Below are 14,195 nucleotides of genomic sequence, written 5' to 3' on the forward strand. Positions count from 1 at the left end.
CCTGGCATCAAGGCTATAAAAGAAAAAAAACCTTGAGGCCTTTAAGAAAATAGAATGGATTTAGTAAGTTTAATTTAGTTACTTTATTTGTTCGATTTTGTTTTGTGGAATGATAGCATGCTCTTTATTTAAATTTGCATACGTGGACGGTGAAACATTAGGATTAAGTTCTTCTTTTAACACAACATTGTAAACAATGTAAACTCATGTTTTTGCAAATAAATAATCTTTGTCTTTAAGTACGGAATACCTACTAATTCTATGGAAAATTGTTTATCGTCATCAATATAAAATTTTTGGATGTGTAGGACGAAAATAAATAACAATCATATTATTTAGTTCTTTTAAATCATTAGATAATATGATCTTTAGTTATTTTCGTCCTAGATATCTTAAAATTTGATGTTGAAATTGCAACACTAAATATTTTGAAGTATTGCCATTTTAACGGTTTTGAACATGTTGTTTTTTTGAGCAAAAGTTTTTAAGTTCGATTATTAGCGGGTAATATGTTAAACATATACGTCTAAAATATTTCAAACAAAACTGACAAATAAACCGATGACAAAAACAACCTAATTATATACAATTTATAATTCCATTAGCAGTTTTTCATTATTCATTATTTCAATTGTATGAAGCGTTAACTTTTTACCTTATTCAATACCGATAAAAACAATGACGTCAGAACGTAAAACTTACCGAAACGGTCGTTGACCGGTTAATAGAATTCATACAAATATATATAACTAAATAAAAAGGAGTAATTTATTTATGAGTTTGAGATAGGCTGTTTGTCCACTGTGTCGTGCTGTGCTGGTTCCGTCATCCGATAAAAAATCGGATCCAAGTAGGCTATATTATATATACATTTACTCTTTCTCTCATCCGGTTATAAGATCCTGAATGGGACTAGTGGGATAGACGTGCATGTTTTCTTTTTTTTTCGGGGGCTTTAATGTCATGAAGCTCGGTGTCGGTGTATAGAATCTTAAAATTTGAAGACTCGGCTGTGAATATACAACCGACCGCTAGACGTCAACCCTCCTTGAGCATGCTATTGTTACCTGTCAGCTGCCTAGGAAAGGTATCATTTAGTCGTTTCATGCAACATCATCGATAGGAAGAAGTGGGTCTGTTCTAGAACGGGGTCACACGCTACTATACATAATGTACGATCGTTTATCCACACAACCCGGCATCACTTCGGATGAGCTCCCGGACTGTTTTCACAAACGTTCATAGTAAAAATATATAGCCCATGTCCGGTCCGGTTTTTTACTCGGATGACGGATCCGGCGGCGCAGTGGACAAACGGCCTTAGTAAGTGGTGGTATTAATTTGCAGTAGGCAATATATCACAGGCAGGCCGCTGGTGATTTCCGTGAAGTTAAATAAAAACAAAAACAAAATCTTACCAGCCAGTGCAGGAGCGCCTCTTAAAAGTACCTTCTTAATTTTAATTTAGACAGAATTATTTTTTCAAATTTTAATTTATCTTGCAATGATAATGATAAAATGCAAAAGCTTCACTTATTTTTATTTTCTATAATTTTCTGGAACAAAGTTATTATTTTTCTTTCAAATATTAGATGTGGTAAAGTGCTTGCCTCTGAACCGAGAGGTCCCGGGTTCAATCCCCGGTCGGGTCATGATGGAAAATGATCTTTTTCTGATTGGCCCGGGTCTTGGATGTTTAGCTAGGTAATGTATTTGTTATAAAATATAGTATCGTTGAGTTAGTATCCCATAACACAAGTCTCGAGCTTACTTTGGGGCTAGCTTAATCTGTGTGATTTGTCCTAATATATTTATTTATTTGTCATCAGCTGCATTTAAGTGTCACAAAATGTGTATTCATCATTTTATCTCCACGTATTTCGCATTAATTAGAGTATGAAATATACGGTTTGCGGTTTTCTAATGAAATTTTCCATTTCACGTGCCTAGTTCGTATTGAATTAAGAGGGTAATGTAGATATTTTTCTTCAACGGAAGTAGTTAGGCAGAGGTTAATCAAATCTATTTCTTACATACATTTTTACGTTATATTTTTTATTCTAATTTAAATTGACAGAAATAATTTTTGTTCATAAGCGGAAATTTTGGTTAGAAAAACCAAAAAGGTTTTATAACCTCAATTTCTCGTATCAGAAGGAAATGATCAATGTTCAAAATTGATTTCAAGATAGAGTCTTATCAATTACGCAATCCTAAATTAAGTATGGGTTCTTGATTTCGTACTTTACGTTCTTGTAACATATATTTTGATTATTCTTTATATTTTGTTGTTTCATTTTATAATAATTCAAAATAATTACAGTCAGTTTTAATTAATTTTAACAGCATTTTGTACATAAAAAAAGTATGAAACAAATTTTATTTATGACAGATCATTGCAAATAGCCTAATATATCAGTCAAAGTTCAGCGACCTTTGATCATATTATGCACAATGTCATAACGTTGACCCACTTGCATTTTAATGGCTTATGCCCAGTTCACACGAGGGCAGTAGATGTTCAAGTCAATAGCTGCGTAAAACTAAACAGAGAATTGTCAGATTTTTCCAGAATAGTGTATATTACTTTTTAAGCTAAATTAGCACATATCATTTAGTATATCATATACACCAGTGAACTAAATTGTCCACCAATTTGCTGTGCAGGTTTTCTCACGGTATTTTCCTTCACAGGAAGCAAGTGGTGGTCGATGAAAACTGATATACATGAGTCAGATTGGTATACAAACTCATGTGGCACGAGTAGGATTCAAACCTTGAGGTTTGAATCCTACTCGTGCGTATCCGTAGTAGGTAGGTGTGTAGTAGGGTGTGTATGCGACTACTTGCCAATAGATGGCGGTAGGTAGTCGTAAAAAGTCTAATATTAATAAAATAAAATGCCTTGGGCGACTAGAATAAAATATCACCAGTAGTAGTATTAGCAATATACACAAATACACAATCTCGATATACACAAATAAATTGTAATAATACAAATTTTTAACTGAGAAAAGCACCTGAAGCAATGTAGAAACGAATTATACTAAGCACACGGCGTGTTGCCTCGTGTAAACTAGGCTTAACCGATGGCTTAACTCATGTTTTATTGTGATTGATTATCCCTTAAACCATTCGGTTAGAAAGGCATAAGGTCAAAATACTTTAACTGTGCAATAAATGATCTTTTGACTCATCTCGTTTTCGTAATGCAAATAGAAATGATCGACGTGTAGTTGTTTTGATGACCGTTTTAACGGTTATATTTTAACCGAATACTTACGAAGTTAAAGAAGGAAAAGTTCAAATTAAAATATAAGTAAATAAATAGGTTTTCAATTAATAATATACTTACCTGAAACAATTTCAAGTAAAGTTTGCAATAAAAAATATTAATAAGCTTTTTATTTGGTAAGGTATAATTGTACTGTTTTGAGGTATTCCGTTTTATATATAAAGCGTGAAAAGGTAATAGACAAACAAATAAACTTAGTCTAAAATGTTAGTTGGAATTGGGATTTCTCGAAAAGCTACATGCTATTTAGTAGTCGTCGCTCCGCCATTTTAATTTTAAGATGATTGGCCTTTAAGTTAACTTTAGATTAATTGAACGCGGCCATTAATAAAACTTGCCATAAATAAACGATTTCTCGACGACATCGTAGTGACATCGTAAATCATTCACAGGTGTGCGGGACAACGATAGCTGTAGACACAAATTTATAATGTTTACGATTTATTGCTTTTTATGAATGGCGACTCATAGTTACCCTTTGATTGTGGTCAGATTGATAAAGTTCAACTCTATTTTGCTTATTCTAATTGCTAATCCTTCGCTTCCTAAGCGGATCCAAGGCATCGCCGCTTTGTGACTAAGAAAGAAACCAATCGCTTCAGAGCGTTTCGAAGGCTGCGGCCGCGCTGTAATTACAATTTTTCAATTGAATTGAACAAAGGCAAGAATTAGGCTTTCTATCTGACTTTAAAATAATTAATCTGTTACTGTGGTAATGTTAATTTTATGAATGATTGATTTTGGCAATTACGCCGCGCGGCCGCAGCGGTCGTAACGCTCTGAGAAACGTAATCAAGCGAATAGATTATGAATATTACTCAATCACGAAAATTGTACTAAAGGAATTCAATGAAATTTGGTACACGTAGTTATGTATTGTTACCGGGATATCACTCAGTACAGTCACGTACATTAATTTGTATACACCTCGGTCATTTTTCCAGCATATGAATGCACTCGATTGTATATGAGAGGTAATCACACGATTACGAATGTCATTATGCCTCTTATTTACTATTGGGTGAAGTAAATAAATAAAGAAATAAATTTAATTTCGTATTTAAAATATTAACATTTATAATTAGGATATTAACTGCTAAGTTCTTAATTATTTTTATGGCTAAACAAATAGTAAACGCTTACTTACCAATTTTTTATGTAAATAAATTCTATATGCATCATATGCATATCTATATGCATATCTATGAAATAAGTCAATTTTTAAAGCTTAGTAATCCTACTAATATTATAAATGAGAAAGTTTGTGAGGATGTATGTGTGTATGTTTGTTACTGTTTCACGCAAAACCTACTGGACCGATTGTTATGAAATGCTTTTTATCTCGAAATTCCCACGGGAGCGAAGCCCCGGGGCGCAGCTAGTTTATGTATAAGTGTAGACATTGACTTAACCTAGTGGATTGCGAAAAGACATGCATATTCAAGCGTGTAACTTAGCATGATCTGCATCACTATGGGCTCAGTAAGTTAAGGTCGGGCTGTCTAAGTAAATACTAATTAGCTTCCAGTTTAAGTGCTAAAGCGAATTCAGTCATTATGTCACAAGAATTCCTTGCGTATGTGGATGATTTGTTAGTTAAAGTTGGTTAACTTCTCTAAAGACGACACTAGATTAATTTACTAAAGCACTTACTAATCGACTTTATTTCGGGTCATTGTACTTTAACTCAATATTAGAGGATTATGTAAACTTGGGACTCAATTTAAGAAAATGATTAGGTTGCTTAAGTAACAGTAATTGTTTTTTTTATTAGGCAAAAATAAGCGTTCTTTCCAATGAAAATAACTTGGTACCGTAGTGGTTTGTACACTTAATAATGACGGTTAAGCAACTTTCCCACGGGATGCGTGACCAAAAAAGATCTTTGCATGTAAACCATTGGCTGGCTATATTTGCAGATATGCAGGTTATTTCTCTCTCATCTTAGCGTGTTTATGATTACTTCAGCCATTGAGCGTCGGAGCCCAGGGACCGCTTGATATGCATCAACTGTAGGTATTTGTTTATGCAGACAGTGGCGTTGTTACTTTACTTGTAATATACTTGTTGACGTAAACTATGACGCAAGTAATTAAATTCGTTTTCGTATAGCTATATGATTGAATTAACTTAGGTACAGATGAGCAAACTTATCTGGCCCATTAAAGACGTCGCTGCTGTTGAACCAATTTGACAGGAAAGTGACATTTCAAATGTTTTTTTAAAGGTAGCAATTCTGGTCGCCCCATATAAAATATTCTTGTAATTCTGTAATCACTAATTGACGTCGCCTTTAGGCGTATTGAAATTTCTCTTAATCGTTAGCACACTTATCCCGTTATTAATGAAGAATACTTTACCCTAAAGTTTTGTTCCTAGAAAGAGACGAACATACTTCAGGTTATAATATGAAAGCATATTTTAAATTAAATTATGTTTTTAAGTAAAATAATGACTACAATAAGTGGTGTAAGTATTCCATCATAAATTGTAAATAAAGCTTTGAAAATTCAAAGATCTTATTGAATATTTTGGTGCCCTAATACAAATAATATTAGGGCACCAGAATATTCAATCGGATTGAATTTAAAATTTCTAAATAAATTAGACAAATCACACAGATTCAGTCAGACCTAATAAGTAACTTCGAGACTTGTGTTATGGCATACTAACTAAACAATATTATATTGCATACAATTACATTATAGATAAACATCCAAGACCGGGTCAATCTGAAAAATATAATTTTTCATCTGTCTGTAACTATTTTTCGTTTTACAGACTGACACGAAGTCTTCATTACTATAGACATGTTACAATGTCAACACTAATATACTTAACTTGATGGAAATATTCATGAGTTTCGTAAACTTCGGGTCAATGCAGTAACGTGTAAGTATGGTTAAAATATTAGAAGTACATTAGATTGAACCTTCGTTTTAAGATTATCTGTTTGTATTAATTCATTTTAAGTAAGAGTGCAACTTTATTATCGTACGCGCGAAGCATAACACATTTAATTATAATAACTTGTTTGTGTACTAGCCGCCCGTCCCGGTTTCGCTCGGGGACAAACATAATAAATTATACACCTAAACCTTCCTGAGGCACCACACTACCTATTGGTGAAAATCGCATGAAAATCCGTGCAGTAGTTTTTGAGTTTATCGCGAACAGACAGACGCGACAGAGGACATTGTTTTATAATATGTAAGGATTAGCGACTTACCGAACACAGATAAATCTTGCGAGGTTTCCGCAGTTCGGTGATGTGTGTCTATTTTTAAATAAAAAAAAAGTGTTTCAAAGATTTCATAGTTCAGAAATATCGGGAGTCAAAACAGTCGAACAATTATTGACTAGATTTGGATGAAGCTAAATAGGGTAGTTGCCAAGGTCTGAGAATTGTAAAAAATACCTATGTATAATCTAGATAAAAAAGATATATTTCGGATCATTATGATAATAGACTGTAACAATGCAGCTGGATCATTGTACGAAGATTTAAACTTGGTTGGAAAGTCCATTTTCAAAAAGTATGAAATTATAGAGACAAACTCGACCATCACAAAAAACAAAAATTTTGTAACAACTTTTATTAAGAAGTCATCAACATAAACGTAATATTTAATGTAGCTGTCGAATAAACATATAGTTCTTCGCAAACATTTTCGCACGTTGTGACGTCACATGTTCGTGTCATTTAGTATGGAGCGTCTGGACGAGACCTAAAATGTGTGATTTTATTTTTGTATCTTTTCATATTTTTGAAAGTATTGTCATTATCACAGTATGTTTTATTTCCGGTGTTCCTAATGATATAAGAGCCTTCGAATAGTCATCAAATTTGTTTTGATTTTTTATTTAGAACTTGTGAATTTATAAACTAGCCTATTGTAGGAGCGAATGTTTGACGTGTACAGGCATTTTGTAAGGATTTTTACGCATATTGTTGTTGAAGTTCAGAAGTATTATGCGTTGTTGGATATTAACAAAAGCTTAACTTTTGAATGAAATAAAATCTGGTCATATGTATCATTGTTAAAAATAACAGCACGTAATCTAATTTACCAGAAATGCATGAAATAATTGTGTAATTGTGTAAAGCTTTTTGATATCTAATTGGTATATTTATGACTAGCAGCTTGTCCCGGCTTCACTCGAAAATCATAGTAAATTATACACATAAACCTTCCGCAGGAAACACACTATATATTAAAACAAGCCGCATCAAAATCCGTTGCGTAGTCTTAAAGATCTAAGCATACATAGGCATAGACAGCGGGAAGCCACTTTGTTTTATAGTGATGAAGATTTTTGTTATTACATTAATCCGTTTAGCCGATGATCTTTCATTCAAATAAATAAATAATTAAAGATGTTGTATTTGAGTCATTCAAATAAAGCATCATTCTATTATATTTTGTGTTTCCTAAAAACAAGCAAGCATGAATATAAAATCAATCGAAGCAAGTGTATAGAACTAGTTAAACTATTGTGGTATTGCGTAATAAGAGTATAGAGCGTAATTTACTCGTCTGTTTACATAACTTATCTATGTCGGAATAATCTAACTGACAATTTGTAAAAGCTTTTATTATTATTTACCGGCACGTGTTTTACCGTTTGTTGATTATGTATCTGATAGTGTATATGTCATATATCGATCTAATAGTGTCAAAATTGTGTTTCACAAGGTATTGGATAGGCTGGAGCTTGAAGCAGACTTATCTAGTAGTTAGTTTATCTGTCAGATTGCAATATGACATTTTATCAGAAAGTGGTTAAACAAGCCCTAAAGTACATAGTAAATAATGGTTGTAACGTCAAACGACATCGTATTTATTTTATTAGATTTTAAAGCAAATCTATTTAATTATACCACTTACTGCTTTTAATAATTGAATACTCCACTTTCAGATTAGGTTTTCAGCAAAAAATACCATAGAAATTTTTTATTAGATAATAGCGCCAAAGGCTCTATTAGCTCGTGTTGTGTTACATTTTGCTTTACAAAAACGCAACAAAGAATAATTACTTAAGGTAATAACATAATAGAATTAGTAATAAAAACCGATGCAACAGACTGGTGGTGAATACAAATATAGGACAACTAGATGTGGCGCTTCTTTTACATTTATACAATGAATTATTAACGATATTAAAAGAAGCGATGTTCTGATAATGACGTAGAAATATCTGCTACACAGAAGTGCATTTGTACTACACAGAAGTATTTGAATGTGTTTAATTAGTTATGCTCTTTCAGTAAGTAAAAAGTACATATATTTTCAAAACTAACCCTCCAAAAGGGAAGCTTGAAAAAAAATGGCGGCCAAGCAAGTTTTTTACAAAAATGACATTTTTGCCACAAGCTTTTACTGTCGTCGGAGAGATATTGTGTCATTTAACGCCTGACAAAAAAAAACATGTCCGTGATGTAAACCGTTGAGGAGCTCCCACGTAAGGAGCCGTTCCCGGATGCACTATCAGGTCAAGCTTATCATAACAATGCATTGTCATCCAAACTAAACGTGTGTACAAAATTTCTGCTCAGTCGGTTGAAGTTATCTGCTTTGCCAGAAATTGAGCTGCATGATTCTACCCGAGACATTGCAAGATATATAAAAACTTGTATACGAGGTTATTTCTGTTCTCTGTTATTTTGTATATCAGTCGCGAGGCGTAACGAAATTTTGTGCAACGCACTCAACGGTCAGCGCAAGTCAAACGGCCAATAAAATTGACAGAAAAAATTGAATCTGTGACAAACTAGTTGTACTTATTGTTGTGAAGGTTGCGCTGGAGTTTCCAAACATATTTCAGTGGCACTAATCTAAAATACCAATTTTGTTTACTATTACAAGTTGTGTTTAATTTTTGTAAGAATAGTTTGCAAATGTTGGATTTTGGTCCACTATATGAAAATGCAAAATTTTAAAATTTTCAAAATTATGATTTCTTTTACACAGACCATGTAAGCCTGCATTTTAATACTAATAGAGTTTTTCGCTTCAATTTTACTTCGGTACCCATATATTTTTAATTCAAACTAGCCCACCCCGGCTTCGCTCGGCTAAAATCAATGATACACCTAACCCAATCACACAAATCAATTATAGTACACTCAAACCTTCCTCAAGAATCACATTGTTCATTAAAAAACGCTCATCAATATCCATTGCGTAGTTTTAAAGTTTAAAGCATAAAGGGACAGACAGCGGCCAGGAAGTGACTTTGGTTATTAGATTAAAAATCTGAACAAAGTCTTTCCAATGGCCTAAAGAAATGTCAAACTCCTGTATCGCGTGTTGAATATTAGGTCGCTATTGTCCAATAGTAGGTCGTTTGAAAGTTGCTACACTACTAATTAAACTTATTACGTTTCAATAATAGGTGCACTTTTTACTTTGTTACATAACTTATTTTTAGCTGTGATAGATGTTAGGCTAGGTCAACCTGAACACTATCACATTTTAATCAACTTACTAGCGAATACCTAGTAAAACGTTTTTAATTGATTTTATATTAACCTGAAACAAACCTGGTAGAAGCGGTGGTAGCGTAATGATTAAGACGCCCGCCTATGGATCAAAAGGTCCCAGGTTCGAATCCTACTTGTGCCACATGAGTTTGTATACCAATCTGACTCATGTATTACTATACGTTTTCATCGGCCACCACTTGCTTCTGGTGAAGGAAAAACATCGTGAGGAAACCTGCACATTGGTTGATTATTAACTGGTGTGTGAAATGGAGAAGGCAATGGCAAACCACTCCATTACTAATGTCAAGAAAGTTGTTATGTGTATTTAATTCCACGTAATGACCACGACCCTCAGCCAAGAGGAATACGACTATGAAGAAGAAAGAAACCTTCTGACTGATTTTGTACTAACCTGAAAATATTTCAAATTTTAACATGAACATTATTTTATTATTTCACTAAATAAAATGAAAAACTTGCTGACCACAAACACAACGTCGCCGTCTTAACAATTGTGTCACCATAAATCTTTTTGCTTTTATCTTTATTTATTGGTGCTTGGTGCAAACTACTTCTTTGTTTTTAAGTACCTATAGTACTTATTCAGTTTTATGCGAAGACAGTTCTTGTTTGATAGACAATAACAGAATGGTCGGATATTATAAGTAAAATGAATAATTTGCGCGCGTTTGACCTCAATTTAGCCTGATTGGAAGCAAAAATGAGGTCTAGGGTACGCAAGCTCATAGACAGACTCATAGAATGCCTATTTACCCTTGCCTAACTTGTAGGAGTCGGGAAATATCGACAGGGGGAGCGCTTGCGCAATACTTTTGTCTTGTATTTTTTTTCAAAACTCTGAAATTAATCAGTCAAAATTTGAGTACGGATATTTGCATATAGAACATGTAATTTTACCCGAACGAAGCCACATCGGACCGCGAGTCATTCATATGTATATATGTAAGTAATTATTTACATTTAGGTAGTTGTTAAATTATTGTAAAGCAAACTCGCAAAATGGGACAGTTTAACACCAAATTGGAATACAAACATCATTCCAAATTCTATATTCTAATTCGACACTTAATTGATCGAATGAATAATTCATAGTTCTAAAATTGCAGAATATCACGTGAAGTAGTTAAAATTAGTTTCTAATCTATGCCAAGATCGCTCGAAGGTTTGTGTGTTCACACAATACTACGTTTCATACTCACCAAACCTCAATGTGTAATATTGATGAGCTTTAATGAGAGTTTAATTTTGACATAAGACAATGCAGCAATGTACAGTTAACCGCATTTCGAGTTACACTGCATGGATCTCTAAGCAGCGGTAATAGCGATGAATTAGCATAGCCTGATGTACCGTTGACTGTACTACGTATTCGCTGTATATGGTCTTGTACTATAACAAGCATGTGAACTCAGACTCAGCCTTACAGTTTTATGGAAGAGTCTTTCCATTTTGGTTTTGCAGTTGAGTGTCGGACCCCAGGGCCCTCTTTCCTACATTTTCGTCTTCACTTCGCACGGTTGTCGGCATCCCTAGTTGTCAGACCATTGTCACGCATATTTAAGATAATAATAACAATTTTATCCTATGCCTTGTTAATTTATTTTTTCAGGTAAATTTGACTCCAATTATTAAAATATCACGAGACGAGAATAATATTTCAGTGGTAAGTTAAACATTTATAAAGTGAGTGTGACGTCTGTAACCCACTGTGAAGTTCCGAAACAAATAATTTTTACGACAATATTGCACACTTTATAGTCACGACAAAAAAAATCATTTTCCAATTCTTGCGTCGAAACGTACGCAACGTAACGCGATTAACGCAACTTGATCGTTTTAGTAATCGGCAAACAATTATGTTTATTCAGCATTATGATTTGTTTTGTTCACGTCGTGTAATCATAGTGCAAGTGTAATAATTGTCACGGTTTTGGTTTCGATCGCAATGTTTTGTTAAATAGATAGATCTTAAAACTATACAATCCATATAAATATTGATTTTACAATAACGTCATATAGCATAATATGACACCCAGGGTAATGTAAACTAAAGTCACATCGCACATCGTTATCTGATAAGGCGTTTAAGAGCTATGGTGTTACAAACATTTTTTGGGCAGTCGTGTAATGATAAAAATAAGATCACGTGTACAATAAATTTATTTCATACATTATAATAACCAACAATAAAAATAAACTTCCTAGTGACCATTTCATCTGTTACTTTAATTTATATCGACATAAAAATGAATGGCATTCGAAACAATTATATATTAATCGAATTACTCGTCCTTGCGAACACGTGCCGATTGTATCGTAATCGGAAATCGAGTGACGAATCGAGTCGTGATTCTCGCGAGTGTAATGTCCACTTCCGACAATGTCTGTGTTATTTTCGTATTATTTACAGATAAGCTAATATAATAAATTTATTAAGAATCGTGTATATGCGCGATTTTATCTATACTGAATATGTTATTAATTATTATGTTGTTTAATGTCTATGAACATGGAATATTTTCTGCTTATTTTTGTGTTTAATGAGTCAATCGTATTGGAAGGTTTTATAAGTGTTATGGATGATTCACCTTATTCACAAAACAATATCCTTACATATTATAAGTCCTAAAACAAAGTCCTCTACCAAGTTTGTCTGTCTGCTCGCGATACGGATTTTCATGAGGTTTTCACAAATAGATTTTTCTGAGGAAGTTTTATGTCATAATTCATAAAATTTTTACCCTAGCGAAGACGGGCCTCTTGTAAATACAATTTTTCTAATCAATATTAATAATGTATGTTTCATATAAATTAATCTTGGGCAAAACTGAAAATTTGCTCATACTTGAATAAAATAAACATATTATATCCATTGAAATACCGGTGTTAAAGCCATATAAGTCTCGATAGAAACTCATTATTAGATTCGGAAATAGAATATATAAGTAGTTAGAATATTAGAGGATATCGGCGCATCAGATGAAAGTCGTCAGTGTAGTTTGACGGGATACCTGCAATTACACTGGTCGTCGCGGAGAAATTGCATTAGAACGGGAGCCCTACTCAGGAATTGCAACCAATATCTTGCGTACATACGACACGCCTACGAGGCATATTTCCGATAATATGAAATCTTAGATTCTGGAATTAGAAACCATAAAACTCACTTTCGTTTCACAACTTACGCTAATACATACTAGTATCTACGTAGAGTATCCTTACTATCCCAACCCAATCCCAACTAATATTATAAATGCGAAAGTAGGATTTTGTTTGTTACCTTCACGCTTAACCTTCTCAAAAAATCTTTACGATTTTTTTCACACATGTAGTTTAAAGTACGGAAAAAGACGAAGGGTTTCATTAAAAATAAATGTTCCCTTGGGAAATGCGCAAAAAGTTGTACTAAATAACAGAACCTGCAATAGGAAGGATGGACGATACTACGACGGCGATGAAAATTCATGGTAAGGCTCCATCGACTTAACATAACCTTTACAGATGCTCACAATCTTTATAATGGCAAGTACGCTGTTTGTTAATTGCATACAAATAGTACCGTAAGGCATTGCGCATGTAGGAAATTTAGAATATTATACCAGGTAATTTAAGTTTTTGAAAATTTCACCTCAGCAATCTTTTATATTACAAAGTTTTATTTTTTGCTAACATCCCAAACAATAACGAATTACAAAAAGTAAAAAAATATTGATACATAATATTTCTTATTTCAATACAATATGAGGGTACAACAAACCAAACCCAAAATTATTTGCCTCAAAATAAAACTGCATTGTTTGCAAACAAATGAGATAAAAAAATTATATTGACAGGACCTTTTGATTATTCAAAATCATTTTACATCGTATACTTAATTGATTTTGATTGATATGTAAATTGACGCTTAAAATAAAATTATTGATGTATTAAGATGACATTACTTTATCCTAAGGACATATTATCAATAGTCATCGATCGATAAAAAGGCTCACAAAAAGTAGTTATTTTGTTAGGTAATTGATTGAATCGAATAACAGAAGCAAAACATGTTTTTAAGTTTACAAAAAATATGAATCATTATTTGAGCCATTACAACATGATTTATTTATTTAATGTTGAACACATTTGCACAGTTTAAAATTATTATTTAATAAATCAATTAGTGAATAAATGCTACGCAATCATTGTTGGTTCAAAAATCAATACTAGTTCTAAAAAAAATCAATAATATGTGGAATATTTACAATATAGAGAAAATAGGAAAGCAAGGAGAACTACAAGCTTTTCCCCAAAATGATCTAAAGCCAAATTACACAAATAATTACTTTTGCGCCCTTGGTTAAAGTGTCAGCTATTTACAATTATGTGTCCCGCTACGATGATGTCTAGGCA

The 14,195-nt window shown here is 33.0% G+C and overlaps 1 protein-coding gene and 1 long non-coding RNA gene across 8 annotated transcripts in view; both read left to right on the forward strand.

Moving 5' to 3' along the window:
• The window catches only part of sona (sol narae), a 127,626-nt gene that overhangs the window by 59,453 nt on the left and 53,978 nt on the right, over positions 1–14,195 (forward strand). The window lies entirely within an intron of this gene.
• Positions 960–11,850, forward strand: LOC128679638 (uncharacterized). The gene is made up of 3 exons (XR_008405767.2): positions 960–1,445; positions 6,077–6,187; positions 11,413–11,850. It is a non-coding gene; the product is annotated as an uncharacterized LOC128679638 (long non-coding RNA).

This window comes from Plodia interpunctella, chromosome 22 (genome assembly GCF_027563975.2).
Source record: "Plodia interpunctella isolate USDA-ARS_2022_Savannah chromosome 22, ilPloInte3.2, whole genome shotgun sequence".
Taxonomy (NCBI): Eukaryota; Metazoa; Arthropoda; class Insecta; order Lepidoptera; family Pyralidae; genus Plodia; species Plodia interpunctella.